The following is a 19,104-nucleotide window of genomic DNA, read 5'->3' on the forward strand; positions in this document are numbered from 1 at the left end:
CACACACAGTCTTTATGAGATAACACAGAGAATTATAATTTACTATATCCTTAAAAACAGAAACATATAAAGCTATGTGCTATCCACCTATACTGAAAGCACAATCCACAGAAAAGGCAGGAACTATGTGAAGAAATTCCAGAGCTTTTTTTCACTATCAGAAACAGGGCTAATAGATGTGTCAACACCGCAATCAGAACCAACCACTGGCCCTTCTCCAAAACGCCACTTGACAAATAAAGTTTAATACTTGCGTCAATAGTTTGAAATGCCAAAACAAGCTAGAAAAAGGCTAATTAGTCATTTTTGTTAAAAAAAACTTTCCATAGTCCAAAAGAATGTTTCATTTACAAATAGTAACTGATTATGGAACGTAATATGTTTTGTGATAGGTAATGTTGTAGTAGTTACCTGTAGCGGTATACATGTTCCCTCTTCCAGAAGATCTTATACTTGGCAAGTCTATAAAATCAAAATCAAACTTGTTTATTTTCTTAATGGATTTTTTATGGTTTGTTATGCAAAAAATAAATAAACTGTCCGCACACTTGAATCCTTAAAGCAAATTTAATTACCAAGCTTTCGGTCAACAGACCATCCTCAGGCCCTGAGGATGGTCTGTTGACCGAAAGCTTGGTAATTAAATTTGCTTTAAGGATTCAAGTGTGCGGACAGTTTATTTATTTTCTGAGTTTTCTGGTCATGCCTGTCTGGCACCTTGTTCATCGTGAATGCGGTGAAACTCCTTCTACACTATGGTTTGTTATGCAGAATTCAACAATGCAAATTCCTCATAGTTTCAACGGACAACATAGACAACACAGACAGTTGGTTAATGTTGACCAGTTGCCAAAAAACTATTGGCTAAGACTTCTGTTGTAGGTAACAAACTGAATTTAATTTAATTAAAGAGGTTTTAACAAGCATAAATATGAAAGACTTGAAAAATAAGTTACCACTGGGAAACATTCAGATGCTCTCAAGGATGAACTTGATCTTCAACCTTCACATCTCTGGTCAAAAAGTGGATGTCAGGTGTGTTACCCAACCCCTACACACAACAGAAAATAAGAGCTGATTGTCACTCATCAAAATGTGAAAATTGCCTTTTTTAAATACAGTGAAAATGCATAATGATCACTGGCTGTCAAGTTCAGTTGAAACACTGCTTAGTTAATTTAAAAATATAATTTTTCTTTGTTCATGTATTGAACGTGTGTCAGGACCACCAGTGGAGCCCCTTGATTTGCTTGCTGGGGATTGTAAGGTACTATTCTTTGTAAAATAAATGACTTATTGTTCTATTGCAGCTTCTGTGTTCTGATATGAAAACATGATGTTCAGTGCGTTTGTTTATTTAATCCTTTTGACTGTCTGGAACATAACAGAACAAAACAAGTATAAATAGGAAAAACAGCTTTCTCCCTGGATTAAAGTTTCTAGCTCCTACTTTTCCCCCCCTAGCAGATCACAGGTCATTGTCTGGCTGATGTTACGTGACCTCAGTGGGGGTTTTTGTTTCCTGGATTAAGCCAGTCCTTCTGAAATGGGGACGGATGGAGTAAGTGCCCTGGTGATGTTAGTTTGTGTTGCCAAGGCTGCTGTGTGTGCTCATAGAGACAGTCTAGACTCCGGTAGCGTTTTAATGAGATTTGCTGTGATTAAGTTAGTGCTCATAATACAGGCCAACCTTAGTCATCAAAACAACAAGTTTAATCGTTTTTCTTAAACATACCATAATAGAAGTAAGCAGACAAATAAAATGTAGCTTGATCAAGCTAAACATTAGACACACTGCCATTTGAAAATGAAGACATCATAACTTTCACCACGTTTGAAAGTAAGGAAGGTAATTCAAGGCTTCTGGAAGGCATTTCGATGGGCCCAGGTGGACTGCAGTGGTTTGAGGTGTTAAGTGACATGCAGAAATGAGAGGAATGACTGCAGCTGGTGGGGGGCTTTAAGACTCGCAAGAGGCCAAAGGACATTCTCAGATGGACTGTCCAGTTTACAGCCCATGTTTATGACAGGTATTCTGAAATACCCAGAATTCTTGGCTCTCCCCTCTAGTAGATAGTAGAAAGAAGCCTACAGACCTCAGACACTGTTCAGATCGTATCAGAGACTTATGATCAATATCAGTGAGTATGATCAATATAAGTTGCATTGCATTTTCAAAAAAATAGGTAAACTTATAGAAGACAGTTTTAGGCTGTTTTTTTTAGACTTGTTTTAATTGGTCCGAATCAGAGTTTGAAATTTAATCATGCTGGTCTCTTTTCACAATGTAACTTTGGCTCCGCGGGTGGATTGCATTCAAATACATGAAAAATAAAACGACAAAAACTACTCTACAGAGAGTTAAGCTAAGCACAACATAGAGATACCCTATCATTCCCAACAATCTGTAGGGAACTATTTCAATTACATAAAAAATGGCCTATTATACTATTATGAGATCTATTTGAGACATGCCAGTTTGGTTAGAGAAGTCACCACCTGCTACCCCGAAGATGGATGTAACAACATTGTGGAAAAAGGAATGTTGATTATGGAAAATAGGTATGAGAAAAAAAACTGAGGAGGTGGGATGTTTTACACAGAGTTAGTGAACCGTGAGAAGCTACATCCCTGAGAATCTCAGTGAGTGGGTAGATCGGCATAGAAATGGGAAAGTAACGTCAGAAGCAAAACAGCCAGAATAAAGATGTTATCAGCTGGTTTTGTTCACATCATGCACCTTGACACCAAAAGAGATGCAAAAGCTTTGTTGAGGGAATAATCTTTTTTTATCCAGTAAACATGCAACTTTTTCTTATGCAATTGCTTCGTTGTCCATCAAACGCCCACAAAACCACAGTGGTAACATGAGTAGTCATTTGATCGCTGATGGGATGACTATGAAAATTTGTTGAAGTGCTTAAAGTACTTTTTTTTTTTTTAAACATATCGAGGAACATTTGAGGTTCATTTTCCCCTCCATTCTAAATTCTCAAATGCCTAAAATAATTCTTGATTTCAATGGCTCTGAAATTTCATCAAGCCTACCTGCCAAAAGAACAATCGCCCTTACCCTTTGGCAAAAGGACATCAAAGAAGCCACAAAGCATGTGTGGAAAGGCAAGTAGTGAAGAGTTAATTCACTGCTCTAACAGTGAAGCAATGGAAGGGATACAAAAGCACAACAGGGCAACCCAACAACCTCTGACCTCCTCTTCCTGCGGTGCTCCCAAGAGGAATCAAGTAACTCTGATGAAGCTTATATGATCCCAAAAGTGATCCACACACCATTGTAGCTTAACCTTAGCTTGGGGGACTTGGTTAAGTGATCTCAATTCGTCATATGCAAAACAAAGATCTGGAAAAGATCTTGAAAACCAGAGAAGCTTCAACTAAAATGTTTTGTGCAAAAACACACTGAATATTGACAAAGCAGCTAGACACAGGATAGGTAGATGTTCTCACTTTGATCCTTAAACAACACAGCTACACTCTCTGTCATTATCAGGCACATACTTTTCTGGGTGGCAGAATCCAGAAGCATGAAAGTGTCGTCAAGGCTTTGCAGAGAGACAGTATTGGATAGCCTCACCCAAGTGACCGGCGAGCAGGAGGGTTTCCTCTTTTTATGCATACCCGAATGATATCATATCTTGCATATCCAAACTCATATCAAGATGTAGCCTCACCCGAGAATCCTTACAACTCTCCCTGGTGTTTGGGATTGAAAGGGAGAAGATAGCATTCAAAGCACTATACCCAGAGAGTGACGCACGAAACTTCGGCATTTTATCGGAACATCAGACACAATCCTGTCAGTTCACGTTTTGACAGCACCAACACTGAGAAAAGAACCATGAGCGCCACGATTCATCCAATATTAGACAATGCAACTCATAGACAATATAGCTAGATATCAGATGCCAAGAAAAAAGATGATTGACGTGGAAAGAAATATCGGCAGTAAATCTTCATTACGTCAAACATTACAACTCAAGAATAGAGACATTGTGACTCTTACCCTCAAGAAAACCTGGTAAATATTGTTTCTGACTAGGGAAGGATGCATGATATTTATACACAGGTACTAGTAAGCAACAGATGTTACAGATTTTTTTATCATAACATAACTCAGCCGGTCTGAGTATTTCACAATCTGCTCAGTTACTGGGATTTTCACGCACAACCATTTCTAGGGTTTACAAAGAATGGTGTGAAAAGGGAAAAACATCCAGTATGCGGCAGTCCTCTGGGCGAAAATGCCTTGTTGATGCTAGAGGTCAGAGGAGAATGGGCCGACTGATTCAAGCTGGTAGAAGAGCAACTTTGACTGAAATAACCACTCGTTACAACCGAGGTATGCAGCGAAGCATTTGTGAAGCCACAACATGCACAACCTTGAGGCGGATGGGCTACAACAGCAGAAGACCCCACCGGGTACCACTCATCTCCACAACAAATAGGAAAAAGGGGCTACAATTTGCAAGAGCTCACCAAAATTAGACAGTTGAAGACTAGAAAAATGTTGCCTGGTCTGATGAGTCTCGATTTCTGTTGAGACATTCAGATGGTAGAGTCAGAATTTGGCGTAAAAAGAATGAGAACATGGATCCATCATGCCTTGTTACCACTGTGCAGGCTGGTTTGTGGTGGTGTAATGTGGGGGATGTTTTCTTGGCACACTTTAGGCCCCTTAGTGTCAATTGGGAATTGTTTAAATGCCACGGCCTACCTGAGCATTGTTTCTGATCATGTCATCCCTTAATGGCCACCATGTACCCATCCTCTGATGGCTACTTCCAGCAGGATAATGCACCATGTCACAAAGCTCGAATCATTTCAAATTGGTTTCTTGAACATGACAATGAGTTCACTGTACTAAAATGGCTCCCACAGTCACCAGATCTCAACCCAATAGAGCATCTTTGGGATGTGGTGGAACGGGAGCTTCGTACCCTGGATGTGCATCCCACAAATCTCCATCAACTGCAAGATGCCATTCTGTCAATATGGGCCAACATTTCTAAAGAATGCTTTCAGCACCTTGTTGAATCAATGCCACGTAGAATTAAGGCAGTTCTGAAGGCGAAAGGGGGTCAAACACAGTATTAGTATGGTGTTCCTAATAATCCTTTAGGTGAGGGTATAGTGCAAGGTCATTTTTATATTAAAGGTAATTTAAAGTTAAACTTTTAAAACACTAATTTTAAAATATTTAATTTTAAGTTTCACTTGCAGCATTTAAATTAATTGGTTTTGTGTCTTAAATTAACAGATTTTTTTAGGCAAAGTACTACAGATTTTTTTATATCAGCTATTACATAAAAAATAAAAATAAAATATCCAAAACTTATCAGTACTGGACAGAATTTCTTTAATCAGCGTTTATGAATTTCAGACATATTTCAGAACATCCAGCCAAAAGCCAAAAGTGTGGAAATCTTTTGGAGTCAGTTATCAATAATGAACTAGCTTAAAGAACTTGATTATTAACAGATTTCAGTGATAAAACAACATGAGATTTCCTTGAATAGATCATACCAAAGGCTATTTCTGTGGTATCTTTTAGGACACACAGCTGCTCAAACCACCTGTTAAAAACCACAGTATCATTGGAATGTCACAGGAAAAAAGCTGTTTGTGCTAAAACGTAAAGGCTTGTTCTTCCTCTCCTCCCTCTCCTCCTTGTAAAATAGGGTAGGATACACCAGCACAAGGGACATGGCACAATTTAACACACAAAAAGTGTGGAGTTCAAGGAGAATTAGGGGTCAGAGGTGAACTCCTCCCATGAAGAGGTTCTCACATAGAAGGTGGGGGTAGAGGGGGTCCGGGGCATGTAATCAGAAGGGTGGAGGAGACCAGGCTATAAGTTACACACCTGTCAAGCTTTTACATGGAGAGGTGAAAGAGGGTCACCATGCAATTTGTTTGCCCACTGGATTTTCTAAAAATACTGTGGCGAAGTTGCTGGGTGATTCTTCTCGGTGTCAGTGCTTAAACAAGGTCACACGCTAAGTTTAATGTGTGTGTGAATGCGTGCAAGCGGACTGACACACGTAAATATCCAAGTGACTTCTGGGAAAATATATAAGATAACATGCGGTAAACGAATTACTGTCTTGGCATTATTTGCACGGACTGGTAATTCACACAGAATCCATTCTTGCGGTTTAGTGTGTTAGATGATCTTTGACCGCTGTGAAACACTTCACTTGCTATTCAACATTTCACGCCATTAGACACAGTTTTATTCTTTTCCATAAGAAATCATAATTAAATTCAGCCCATGCTTATGATGCATACGAATTGTGATCTCTCATAGACATGGGTTTGAACCTGGCCAGCGTCATATCCCTTCAATGTCCTCACTTTACTATCCTTTCAAATAAAGACAAAAATCACAAAACAATATGAGATAAAGAGTAATCACTGGCAAAATTCCACTCCCCTGAATGATTCTATAATGATTCAAACCCTTTTATCATAATGCATTTACAGATTATAGGCAATTTGGAACCATTTAGTAATCTAATTTGAAGCAGAACTGTCTGCACCGCACCCAGACACCCAAAAATGTGATTTTGTATTTCTTAATAAAAAAACCACCCTATAAAATCAGAATCAGTCCGAAAAGAAAATAATTACGTGTTTAAAAAAAAAAAACTACAAAATTTGGAAAGGAGTATGTGAACAAACCTGCAATCAAGAGTTCACTGCTGCCCTCTAGTGCCCAAATTAAGAACTTTTCATTATCAGCTTCCCAAACTATGGCACTCTCTTCTTCCAGGTTTTCAAACTAGTGATACAGCATCTCTATCATTAAAGTAAAAAGCAGGCCAAACCGCACAGAACCACACATTACGGGAAACCCGGAGGCGTTTTTCCAGGTCACCGTCCCACTTCAGAGGCCTTTAATTTTTTTTTCTCTGGAAGCGCAAGTTTGTCATTAGCAAGGAGGATATATGGTCGGGTCGCGTGCTCTGGCTCAGGCACTGCAAGCATGACATGGAGGAAAGAGTCGTTTATGAGTCACAGATGAGTGTCGCCTGCCTGGTACAAACATATTTAGCACTAGATTAGCATCTAGGGTCAGACAACATCCATGATCGGCCCCACACTCAGTTTGGCCCTCAGACAAGATCAGCATCAGTACACTGTCTGGAAAACAATGTATACTTCCTTAAAGTCAACATGAAATGAAAATGACCTATATATGTTTTATGAATGCATGTTATTGTGAACAATTCATCAGTCCATGTTTAATTTTCAGGTTTTTTTTGACATCATAATGTGCAGTCAAAATGTCATAACTGGATCTTCTGTTGAAAGGAATTCAGGAAATTTGGAAGAAAATTTAAAGGAAATTTTATTTTTTAAAAGAAGATTTTAATAACAAGAAAAAGATTTATATTAGATTTAACGGGATTACCCAAAAAAGTTCTGTCACTGTTTACTCACCTTCTTGTCGTTTCAAACCTGTATACTGTTTTTGTCCATAATAATGAAAGCCAATGGGGTCCAAAACAACACTGTACCCCAATTACTTTCCTAGGCAAAAATGTCTTCTTTTGTGTTGTGTTTTCAAGGATTGTAACAAGATGAGGGTGAGTAAATGGTGACTGAATTATATACGTTTTGGGTGAACAATTCCTTTAAAAAAAATTATTGAACCATCTTTTGACATTTATATAGATGGCAGACATATAATCTGCCTAAAATAAATGAGTAAGCCACAATCTAAACCATGGGCATGAGTCAGTGGAGGGCACAGTATTCCCCCACCACCAACAACAACTTTCCTGTTCTTTGAAGTGGTGACACTGGTCAAAACAAAATAAACCTTCCCACGACAAACCAGCTCAATAACCACCTCCTGAATGGCCTTTCCGTTAGTTTCATGGAAACTTTAGCATGAAAACGATAGACTTGCTTTGTGATAACATCTATAGGGCAGATAAACAATGGGTATTAATTTGGGGTTCAAAGAAAGTCTAGACATGATGGGCCTCTATCTCAATCCACCAGCATGACAAACCTCAAAATGCTTTCCTCCCCTTACTTATTTACATTAAAAAGCAAACAATGCTATTTCTAACATAAAGCTAAATTGGGATAAACAAAAGAGCACTAATTCTCCAAATAAATGGTTAAAAATACCAGATAAAAGACAAATAGTTCAAAAAAGCAATATTGCATTTGTTATATGAAGCAGTCTAATTTTCATGTAAATATTTAAACGATGCCCTTGAAAAGACAAAGGAAAGTAAACAGCATCTGGTTAGGCCCAACCAAAATGACAAACATGAGTTCTGATCACAGTGTTCTTGGTTTGACAACAATGCTTGGTCTTGACCAAGAGCTTTCAAATACAAAGAACCCTAAATAGTCATCAACAATCATTATCTAAAACACAGACTGACAACAAAACCATTCACTATTTTCAATTTTCCCGGTGTGTAACTCAAAATTTTCCACGAGTATATTTCAAACTATTACGCTGGAGATCATTTGAAACTTTTGTGAAACTAGTAGAACCATAGACTGTAAAGGGGGAAAAAACGACAATAACACAAACTTTTCATGTGGCATGTGGAGTTTCAAATATAAAACTGTATCTTAAATTGCACTGTTGACAACAACAGTGCTTCAGAATATAATAATAAAGTTAAAACAAAATGATACTATTTGTTGGATAGTATTTTAAGACTTTAGTTTTAAATCTAAATCTGGAAGTTAAAACCTGATATAAGACAGTAGTTTATATTTGGCGCTACCCAGCGACAAGGAGATGAACTGACGAAGTAATCTTGTAAAGTTGACGGACCTTCTCGTATTTCAGCGTACTAACGTCACTATAAACTGAATATGGCACTAATAAATACAACTATTAATTAAAAAGAGTGCTTATCGTCTATTCTTGTAAGAACACCTGGTTCCAATTGCATAAACAGCCACCACTAGTGTCTTAAGACTAACTACCATTAAACAAGGAGTAAACCGTCTTACTTTTCCAAATCAAATTATACCGATCTAACTGACTTAAAAGTTACTCGTGACTCGTCTTGAAGAAGAAAAAAATCGATTAAAATGTTTTAAGACTAGCAGATTATGCAACTGGCAGAGTTGGACTGAATTTGTGTCAGAGTCTGTACCACTAGATGGCGGTGTCTCCATTGGTCTGTTATTGGTTTCTACATACTTGACTGATAAAAAAGTGATGTGGTTCTACACATAGACATCATATAGATATAGATGCCCTATCGACCGCTACTGCATATTGGCGCGGACGAGCCGTGGGACCGCCATCTTAAACCGGTCACCCGCTCCGCTCAGTGTAATCTGTTTGGCAGGTGCAATGAGCTGCCAGCGCATTTAATTAATCATATCTCACTGATTACCGAGCTGATTTTCACGCGGGGGGTTTTTTTTTGCTGCAAAGGTCATACACATAGCTACGATACAGGACACATTGAATATTTTGTTCACAAAATACAACTAATAGTACGAAATGTTAAATCTTACTTGTGTAAAGTAATCCCCGAGCGATGGTCCGCCGATTTGAGCAGGAATATGCTGCACAGTGCTCTGGCATCTACGGCTGCTATGCAACGCAAATAGGAGTAGGCCTATGACCGGTTTAAGATGGCAGCCGCATTTCTTGCGCCACAGTGGCCAATAGGGAATCTCTCTATATATGTCTATGGTTCTACAGGTGTGAATCGACTGCAGTGGAATCGTCCAGATGGAATATCTCTGCCTTAGATTTTTTTCTAACACTCATTCAAAGCTTCTAATATAATGTAGGCTACAACAACGATTTTCTTTGCGGTATTTGATGTAGACTATGACATGTACTGTAATGTGAGTCAGGAGAAAGCCAGCCTGCATGCATTTTAGCACAAAAGGGTTTTGTCAATTAAGTTTTACGAGACATATCATGGAAGCTTTAGATAGTCTCAATGTAAATTCGAAACCCCAGTTTGATGTAAAGGGGATCATTTGATGTTAGTTAAAGGGATAGTTCACCCAAAAATGAAAATTCTGTCAGTATTTACCCACCCTCATGTTGCTCCAACCCCGTAAGACCTTTGTTCATCTTCGGAACACGAATTAAGATATTTTTGATAAAATCTGAGAGCTGGATCACTCCTCCATAGACTTCTTCAGGGATTGAACTTGCAGGCCCCGAAAAGTTATTAAAGACATCGTTAAAATAGTCCAAGTGACAACAGTGACTATCAAACGACGAGAATACTTTTTGTGCGCAAAAAAACCCTAAAATAACGACTTTATTTCAACTATTCATTTCCTTCTCTGTGGGCCTCGAGTCAGTTCACTAGTTTAACAGCATACGCTTCTGTTGTTGTATGTCACACGCATCACCCACATGACCAGCGTCGGCCAATAGTGAGCCTACGTGTGACGTAGCTCTACGGAATCACACTAAGTTAACTGACTCGAGGCCCACAGAGAAGGAAATGAATAGTTGAAATAAAGTCGTTATTATTATTTATTTATTTTTGCGCACAAAAAGTACTTTCGTCGCTAGATAAACTTAAGATTGAGCCACTGTAGTCACTTGGACTATTTTAACGATGTCTTTAATAACTTTTCGAGGCCGGCAAGTTCAATCCCAGAGGAAGCCTATGGACTTGTATGGAGGATTGATCCAGCTCTCAGATTTCATCCAACATATCTTAATTCGTGTTCTAAAGATGAACGAAGGTCTTACGGGGTTGGAAAAACATGAGGGTGAGTAAATACTGACAGAATTTTAATTTTTGGGTGAACTATCCCTTTAAAATGTATAGGCTTTTTTTAGACACACTTCTGTCTGTCTACCCAGCATAGCCTGCGAACATTTGTCTTATTCAATGTCCTTTAGTAGTATGCACTTCTTGAAAAACATATACTGTATATGGAAAAAAAAGATTTGCTTACTTTATGTATTATGTGTACAAATTAAATAGGTTGATTTCGCTTTTATTTCCTTTATTCTTTTAGTTTATATAATGTCTTAAGACATAAGTAGGATACATTAAAACAGAATTGTTTATAGGCCTAATCCTTAAGGTACAGATGATTTGGAATTATTTGGAAAGTGTAATAATGTCTCTTTAATTAGTTGCAAGTAGGCTACTTTAATCCCAACACTAATAGCACCACTCCAATACATAAACGTCCCCTACTTCTCCACTAGGTGGCGTTGTATTATGTTTATCGTTTGGTAAAATATATGCGTACTTGCTTTAAAAAAAAATCAAGAATTATGGATTTATAGTGGTTGTAAACCAGTTGAAGGCCAGCTTGGCGACCATCTTGAACCAGCTAAGACCAACAGACTAGTTTAGGCTGGTTCAAGCTATTTTTCCCCCTTTCTTTCAGGTGGTATCACAGGCTGTGATCATCTGCTATGTGGAGTGCATCAACCACAAAAACATTACGATTTTTATTTTTATGTCATGTTTTAATTGATAATCGAACTGAAGAGATCTCAACTAGACACATACACACACAAAACTTACAAACAGTCTAAAAACTTAAATCTCCATGTAATTTAGCCTAACCTATGAAAAAATCCGTTACAATTTACAATTCAACACACTTTTAATGTAACAAATGATTAGGAAAATCACGACATTTCTTTTTGATTTGTAGCTTATAGAGGTAGGCAAGGCATAGCCTATATTCAAGTTGCAAATTGCCAATTTAACAAATCTCAACCAAACTTAAACTGCTCATCGTTTTACTTTAAAACAAGTAAAATATTATTATGCAAAGGATTTGCAAATCTCCAGTGAAACTTGAAAGCAAACTTCTCTTAAGCTTCATGCAACTACCTTTGGTTTGATGTAACCCGGCCCATCTGGCGAAGAGAGTGAGTGGCCCAAAACTCAAAGAACTGGGGGGAGAAGTGGAGATAGAGGAGGGCAGATTGGATTGAAAACAAATCACGCCAACAGATCTCCCACCGCACATCACAACCGACGACTCAACAAACTTGCTTGGGGCAGCCTACATTTCTGCCGTGTTGATGGCTAAATTACTTTCTAATGTTCGAGTAGGCTAAGTACAGTCCTTTGAAGACGCGTGTGATGGATCGTCAAAGTTTGCGAGGTGCAAGTGTAGCGCTTCGTCGTCCCCAAATGATGTAGTTTTGCTAAAACATTTGCTCTTGCAAAACAAAATAAACCGCTGATGGAGTTTCGTGACAGAATCACTTTTAACATTTTTGTTTTAAGTACAATTGCGTTGTTTTTCGGATGCACGCTGGACAACTGAGCAACTGACGAACTTTACAACATCAAAAGAGGTAAATATGTATTTCGTTATGATTATTTACTCCTAGGTTTACTGATCACAATGTGTACGCAGCTTGAATGCGTTTTCAATTCATTAGGCTTCATCTTTCAGTTGTTACAAGTGTCGCGACATTAACTCGCTGTAGCTATTGAAAATTGTCATATTAAACTACATAGGCTATTATTGCTTTGCTGGCGAGAAGAGGTTTTGGCGCTTTACATTTCGTAACTTAGAGGCATATATTGTGACTTTTGCAAGCTCAAACTTTTGTCAACTTGTGTCCCAGGTAGGGATGGGAATGGTAAGGAATGTAGCGTTTCCGATTCGGATTCCTCTAAACGATTCCGGTTCTTAAATTGTTCTATTAAAGATTCGTTTAGTATTTTAACTAAGTAGCTAATATTTGGTTTGATTCCCGAACGAATAGCTGTTCTTTTAGATGTATCACAAACAAACAGCGTGAATAGCGTAGACCAAGTCATGAAGAGATGACATGATTCCAATTCTAAACGAATGACTCTTGTGAGCCGGTTCTTTTAGTGATTCAAAAACTACAACGCAATAAGTGAGGATATTTATTGTATTTGCTGTTCTCAACAGTCTGTTGCCCAATTACGAGATAATTTCAGATTTGAACTACCTACAACATATATTAGAAATCAGATAGTCTACAGACTTTTAAACATGTTTATAGGCTTTTGTGCAATAGGCTAATATATTAACAACAAAACATTAACGTTGTCAAACGAGCAGTCCCTCAGTAACTACTTTTAAGTTCTCAAAACCTTAAATACAACCCTAACATTTGGTTTATTTTATAAGCATGATAAAAGTAGTTGTAGGTCAGTATTAGATTTATTCAGTAATCGACTCATTTATAAGCCCATATAACCGATTGATAAGAGTCGTTGGTACTCGTATACCGGTAGGAAGCATGTTTAAGATTCAGTGAAAGTGTTTACCCGGAATAGTAGTTTAAAAAGTTGACAGAGCATTGTTGGTGAACCGAATGTCAAGAAAATCATTTAGTTCTTGTATGGAATTTATTTGACCGTTTCTGAATAAAAACTGGTTCTCAGTTTCTTCAAAATATTGTCTTTATCATTAGGGTTGTAAACTGAAAAGTTCCCAAAGAAGATTTTTTAATACGGTGTATGTCTATAATTTAGCTATCAAGAGCAACATCATCAGTACAGGCAATCCTAGGCTATAGGCTACTGGCTTTTCTTTGATTTTTCTGTTGACGAACTCAAGTTACTATAGTTGCCAGTAACTTTCTACAAAAATATTGCAAAGAATTTAATGTATTATGTAAATGTCATTTTTGTGTTTAAAGGATTGGCAAGCATAGTGGCAAGAGTGTGCCTTGTTTTCCTGAAAAACAGAAAAGTGTGTGCTTGTGTTAAATTTAATGTGATGCCCAGTTGAGAGCATTAGCATAAGAATAAAAGGTCTTAGTGAATTTCCCATTGTGTAGAATGAGAAGCGCCAGCAGTCAGAGGCAGAGCGAGTGAAAGGATTCAAAAAGGGGGGAAAAAATGATGGCCCATTCAGATTATTCAGCCTGGTTTGGGCTATGGTCATCAGCTTCTGAAACATGGGTCGACCGTGTCACTTTCATCTTCCCTTCCTGCATCTCTGCACATTTTCACACATTTCCCTCTTGTCCTGCTGCCTAAATCAGGCCTGTTCAGCCTTGGAATTCCGCGGGAGGTTTTAACAAACGCTCATAAAAAAGGAGGACCTTGAATGACATTGCACATGCACCGCACAAGGACGAGACAAGACAATGCAATGACAATCAAAGAAAAAGTTTTAAGAGTAACTCTACTGTTAGGAAGTAGAACATCATTGAATTTTCTATAAAGAAAATAGGATGTATTATAAATGTTTAGTCACAATTAAATCAAAAGTGAAAACACTTTGTTTTTATAAAATATTGCAGTATTTATTAAACATGTATTATCCATTGTACGATCTGTTTTTTTTTTATTCATGTGCCCTCGTGATCTTTAATCAAAATACTTATTTTCTCACATGAAATCACAGCAATGGCAAACAACAATTGTAATCAATTCCTGATAATCCTGATGGACAAAATCAAGTACCGTCCTATATTTTTTGTTTTGTTCAAGAAGCGTTTCGCTCTGATATACGCCAAAATAGGAAAGAAAAGACTATCGCAACTTCCTTTTCATGCTGACTTTTATGATAGAAATACAGTTATTTTCATTGTACATCCTCAGCAAAAACAAGAAATTAATTGTCAACAGGAAAAGCTGAAATTCTTTGGAATCTCAAAGAGATTAACTACAACTAGACTTTGTATCTTGGTCAATGTTGTGTGCCGGGCAAGACCATGATTCTCTTTATCGCTAAGAAAAAGCTTTGAGGAGTGCCTGAAGTACACTTGTGCCTCAAAGTGAATTGATGAGACTTTAATGGCCGTTTAAAGTGCTGTGAAAGACAGCTGTGTTTCAAGTTTGTGTGCTGCGTCTCTAGTGTCGGACTGAATTGAAGATGAGGGCAGTGTGGTGAGAAAACAGAGTGATGAGAGAAGTGGTAGCTGCTTACATTCGTTTGCCCTCTCAAAGGCTGTTCTTTGAAACCCATCTCCTCAGCTGTGGCCCGTAGGACACGGGACAATCCCTGCATTTTAGTAGTTTGTGTCGGACACCCCTCCAGACATCCGCCTCATTCTCTCACAAGTGTCTGGGGTTAATAAGGATCACATCACATCCGGTTTATGAGTGTGGTGAGGTCCTTCACAGCTTTTCCTCCCTCATTCTCATGCAACTATCAGGGCATTGTTAAAGGGTTAGTTTACCCAAAAATGAAAAATCTATCATTAATTACTCGCCCTCATGTCGTTCCAAACCCGTAAAAGTTTCGTTCATCTTCGGAACACAAATTAAGATATTTTTGATGAAAAAATACTTCCAAAAGTTCATAAAGAGATCGTAAAACTAATCCATATGAATTGAGCGGTTTAGTCAAAATTTTCTGAGTAAACTTGATCGCTTTATATGATGAACAGATTGAATTTAGGATTTTATTCACATATAAACATTGATCAGCGAATATAAACCAAAGCTCAACTGAACCTGCTTGACGCCTAAGAACAAATCTCATCGGTTCTTGCGGAAGCACAAGTTTACAAGTCTTCCGTTTACCACAACTGATGTGTGAGTTGATGAATGTTTATATATGAATAAAAAATGTATCAATTCAATATGTTCATCATATAAAGCGATCGTGTCTCTTCAGAAAAATCTGGACTACACCGCTCAATTCATATGGATTAGTTTTTCGGTCTCATTTTGAAGCGTCAAAGTGGTAGTTGCGTAGCTGTCAATGGAGGGACAGAAAGCTCTCAAGTTTTATTAAAATATCTTCATTTGTGTTCTGAAGATAAACAAAAGTCTTACGGGTTTGGAGTGTGAGAAGTCAAGAGGGTGAGTAATTAATGACAGAATTTTCCATTTTGGCTGAACTATCCCTTTAAATCTGTACAGATATAATCACAGAAACCACACACACACGCAAATTTATATAAAAATACTTTAATATGCCATTAAATGGCATACGGCAAATAAGTGAAAAGCCAGAATTGATTGACCTCATTAGTCATCAACTGTTGCCAAGCCTAAAGGAAATGACATATAGTTATTTTTTTAAAATTACTTTTACATATAGTGGAGACTCACCATATGTGTTTTTTTAATAATGCAGCAGTGCAGTTTTATATGAAATCCAGATCCCAGTGCATTGGGTAAAAGTTGTTGGTTTAATGCATGCGCATGTGTGTGGGTAAAGAAAGTAGACAAGCAGGAACGCTGTTCACCTTCCTCAAAGGCTTGTTAAGCTGTAAGCCTTCTGCTTTGTTCTCTTTCACAAAGTTTTATTTTATCATTATTATTTTTTTTATTTCATTTCTTTTGTGCTTTTGGCTGACGGGCCACCGTTTAAAGACAGCTGGAAAATGAACAGTTGAAATGTATACTGTTTACATTAAGTTATATTTGACTTGCCAGTGCTGTGACTCTATAAACAGTGAATGGCTAACGTTTCCCGAACCACACGTCCACCTGTGATTCATGCAAACCTCCAGACACAGTATGCGGAGGACGGACCTAAATTTATTTTATTAGCCGACCATGAATAAACATCTTCCTAGACCAAAATTACAAGTCTGTATTTGAATTTTAGATGAGGTGTAGTGACAGCTGAGTCTGTCGGAATATCCATAGAACATGAAAATGAGCTGTGGTGCTGGGAATTATATGTTGATAACTGTCAGAATTCAGTGGTTCTCAAACTGGGAGTTTCCCCGGGTGGTAGACGGCACAACTCAATATAGCTTTTTTTTTTTTTTACTTTATTTATTTTAGTTTATTTAAATGTGTTCAGTGTTTTATTTCTAATTTATGATCTGTACACCTGTATACAGGCGCAATCAAAGTCCATACACCACATTTATATTCTTGAACCAGAAAAAGTTCACTGAAGTGAATACAAATGTTATACAATACCACCAGCATAGTTTAATTTTCTAAAATATATGACTCTGAGTTGGTCCTTTTTTTAGGGAATCAAGAACTTACAATTCAACCAGTGTAGATTGATTCCCAAACGAATGACTGTATTCAGTCGATTCTTGTTAGTGAATCAAAAACAAATAGCACAACCAGTGTATTGATTCCCAACGAGTGACTAAAAGGAGTCGATTCGTATTAGTGAATCAAATACAAATAGCACAACAAGTGTATTGATTCCCAGACGAATGACTAAAAGGAGTCGATTCTTGTTAGTGAATCTAAAACAAATAGCACAACCAGTGTATTGATTCCCAGACGAATGACTGTAATGAGTCGATTTTTGTTAGTGAATCTAAAACAAATAGAACAACCAGTGTATTGATTCCCAAACGAATGACTCTGAATCGATTCTTCTTAGTGACTAAAAAACATATCCAACCAGTGCATCGTAGATTGATTTACACCAAATGATTCCAATAAGTATTTTTTTCAGTGGATCAAAAACAGTGCAATCAGCGTAGACTGATTCCTGAAACGAATGACTCTTTAATGAATGAATGAATGAATGAATGAATGAATGAAGTATGTTTCTGCATTTTTTGTTTGTTTAGTGCTGTTGTTATATATTAACGCCGTTATTGGATTGCATTTATGCTGTAGTCAGTGACAACTTGATACAAAGAGTGTGTTTAATTCATTTATTACTGAAAATATCTCACCCATTTTTGCAGTGGAATTGCATGTATTTTTATTTTTTTTATTTTTTCATCCTTAACACTACTTAAAGATTCATTGATGAAGCTGTTTAGCAACCGGAGTTGTTAAGATGAATCCGAACAGGAATCGATAAATTCTTTACATTTCCCATCCTTCCCATACTTATCCTGAAAAGTTAGTAGAAGTTTTACTTAAGAACCATCTTAATGTGAGAGGACAGAATATAAAGCAGTGAATGTCAGGATGGCATTATGTGCAGCTTACTATCAAGTCAACAGCCAGCGTTAAATCAGAGTACTGTGTGACACTGTGGCCTCTGAGGGTTAGCTTTGATGTGCTAGTTAATGAATTCCTGAAGGGCTGCTGACGGGCTATCCAGTTCTTCATTATGGGAACCTCTTCACACCGTCTGTCTGCATCGTTATTACAGTTATTGTATCATCTTCACAGCCTGCGAGTCGCAGTTTACCCTCTCACCCTCGTAGGCTCAAACAATAGCACACGCTGTTCCAAGTGTTTGTTGTCAGAGCTAATCGGATGCAGAAACCGAGTCTGAGCTGCACAGAGGCCACCAGCGGTTCAGCAGGGTAGTTTCTGTTTCCGGAGTTATTGGAAACGGAGAAGTCGATGCAAGGGAGTTGTGATTTATCAGGCGGCCTCTCAGCTCCTGACCAGACTTGCAAGGAATGGAGTGGGTAGATAGATCAGTCTCATTGCGTTCCATAGGATGAGCAGGGAGATCCAAAGAGGAGCGCTGAATTCCTGCCAGGCCACAGACTCCTCCAACAGACTGGAAGACGAGCTGGATGTGTTGAGCAAGGAGAAGCCATGTGGTAATCTTTAGCAATCAGCCCGCTTGTTCCCCCATCACACATGTCCACTCCCGCTCGTGGCCTCTCCCTGAACGCCGTGCTGGATCACGGCCAGGCTCACTGTGGAATTCTCTCACTACGTTATGCTGGATAAGGATCATGTGTGTCCCTGTCATCATCTCGCAGCGTATTTCCGTTGTAGCTTAAATGTATGAATCACTACATTGGGGTAGTTAGAACAGTGTGCATCTCAAAGACTAGAAACATTCATAAAAAGGGATGGGAAAATAGTTTTTTCATTGCACCACTTTTTTTTTGTTGAAAGAACCTTTACACAGCCCTTGCCATACAAAGAACGGTTCATATAGGTGCTGATAAAAAAAAGTACCATAAAAGTATTTTAAAAAATAAAGAGGCACTCTCAACGGAGTCTAGACGCAAGGATAACCAAGTCTTGGTCTATTCTCTACTCAAAACAATATAGTACTGGAAACAAATAAATGGCTGAATTAAGGTCTGTGGTAAGTTCAGGATATTTTATTTTTTTATTCTATGACATAAAAAAAAAATCAGTAATACCGTACTCCATGTTTTTAAGCTAGCAAGTGGCTAAATGGGACTACAGAGGTTGTTGGGGACATTAAACATCACACCGAACAGTAAAACTCAGATTAGTCTGCTTTTACAGTCTTGTTGTGTTGATACTTTTGCAAACTATTATAATTCAAACT

General features: G+C 37.9%; 1 protein-coding gene and 1 long non-coding RNA gene across 3 annotated transcripts in view; one reads left to right on the plus strand and one right to left on the minus strand.

Annotated features, from left to right (window-relative positions):
* Positions 1–409: 409 nt before the first annotated feature.
* Positions 410–11,920, minus strand: LOC143723650 (uncharacterized). The gene is made up of 3 exons (XR_013197158.1): positions 11,844–11,920; positions 957–1,051; positions 410–462 (listed from the first exon to the last, which is right to left on the minus strand). It is a non-coding gene; the product is annotated as an uncharacterized LOC143723650 (long non-coding RNA).
* gli2a (GLI family zinc finger 2a) overlaps positions 11,910–19,104 on the plus strand; it is a 77,675-nt gene continuing 70,480 nt past the window's right edge. The window contains exon 1 of one of the 2 annotated variants that reach the window (XM_077216322.1): positions 11,910–12,316. The gene's annotated coding sequence lies outside the window, so the exon portion shown is untranslated. The remainder of the gene's footprint in view (positions 12,317–19,104) is intronic. The other variant, XM_077216321.1, reaches the window with a different exon arrangement.

Source organism: Siphateles boraxobius, unplaced genomic scaffold (genome assembly GCF_051911475.1).
Source record: "Siphateles boraxobius isolate OS27281-9 unplaced genomic scaffold, OSU_SipBor_1 7, whole genome shotgun sequence".
NCBI classification, from domain to species: domain Eukaryota; kingdom Metazoa; phylum Chordata; class Actinopteri; order Cypriniformes; family Leuciscidae; genus Siphateles; species Siphateles boraxobius.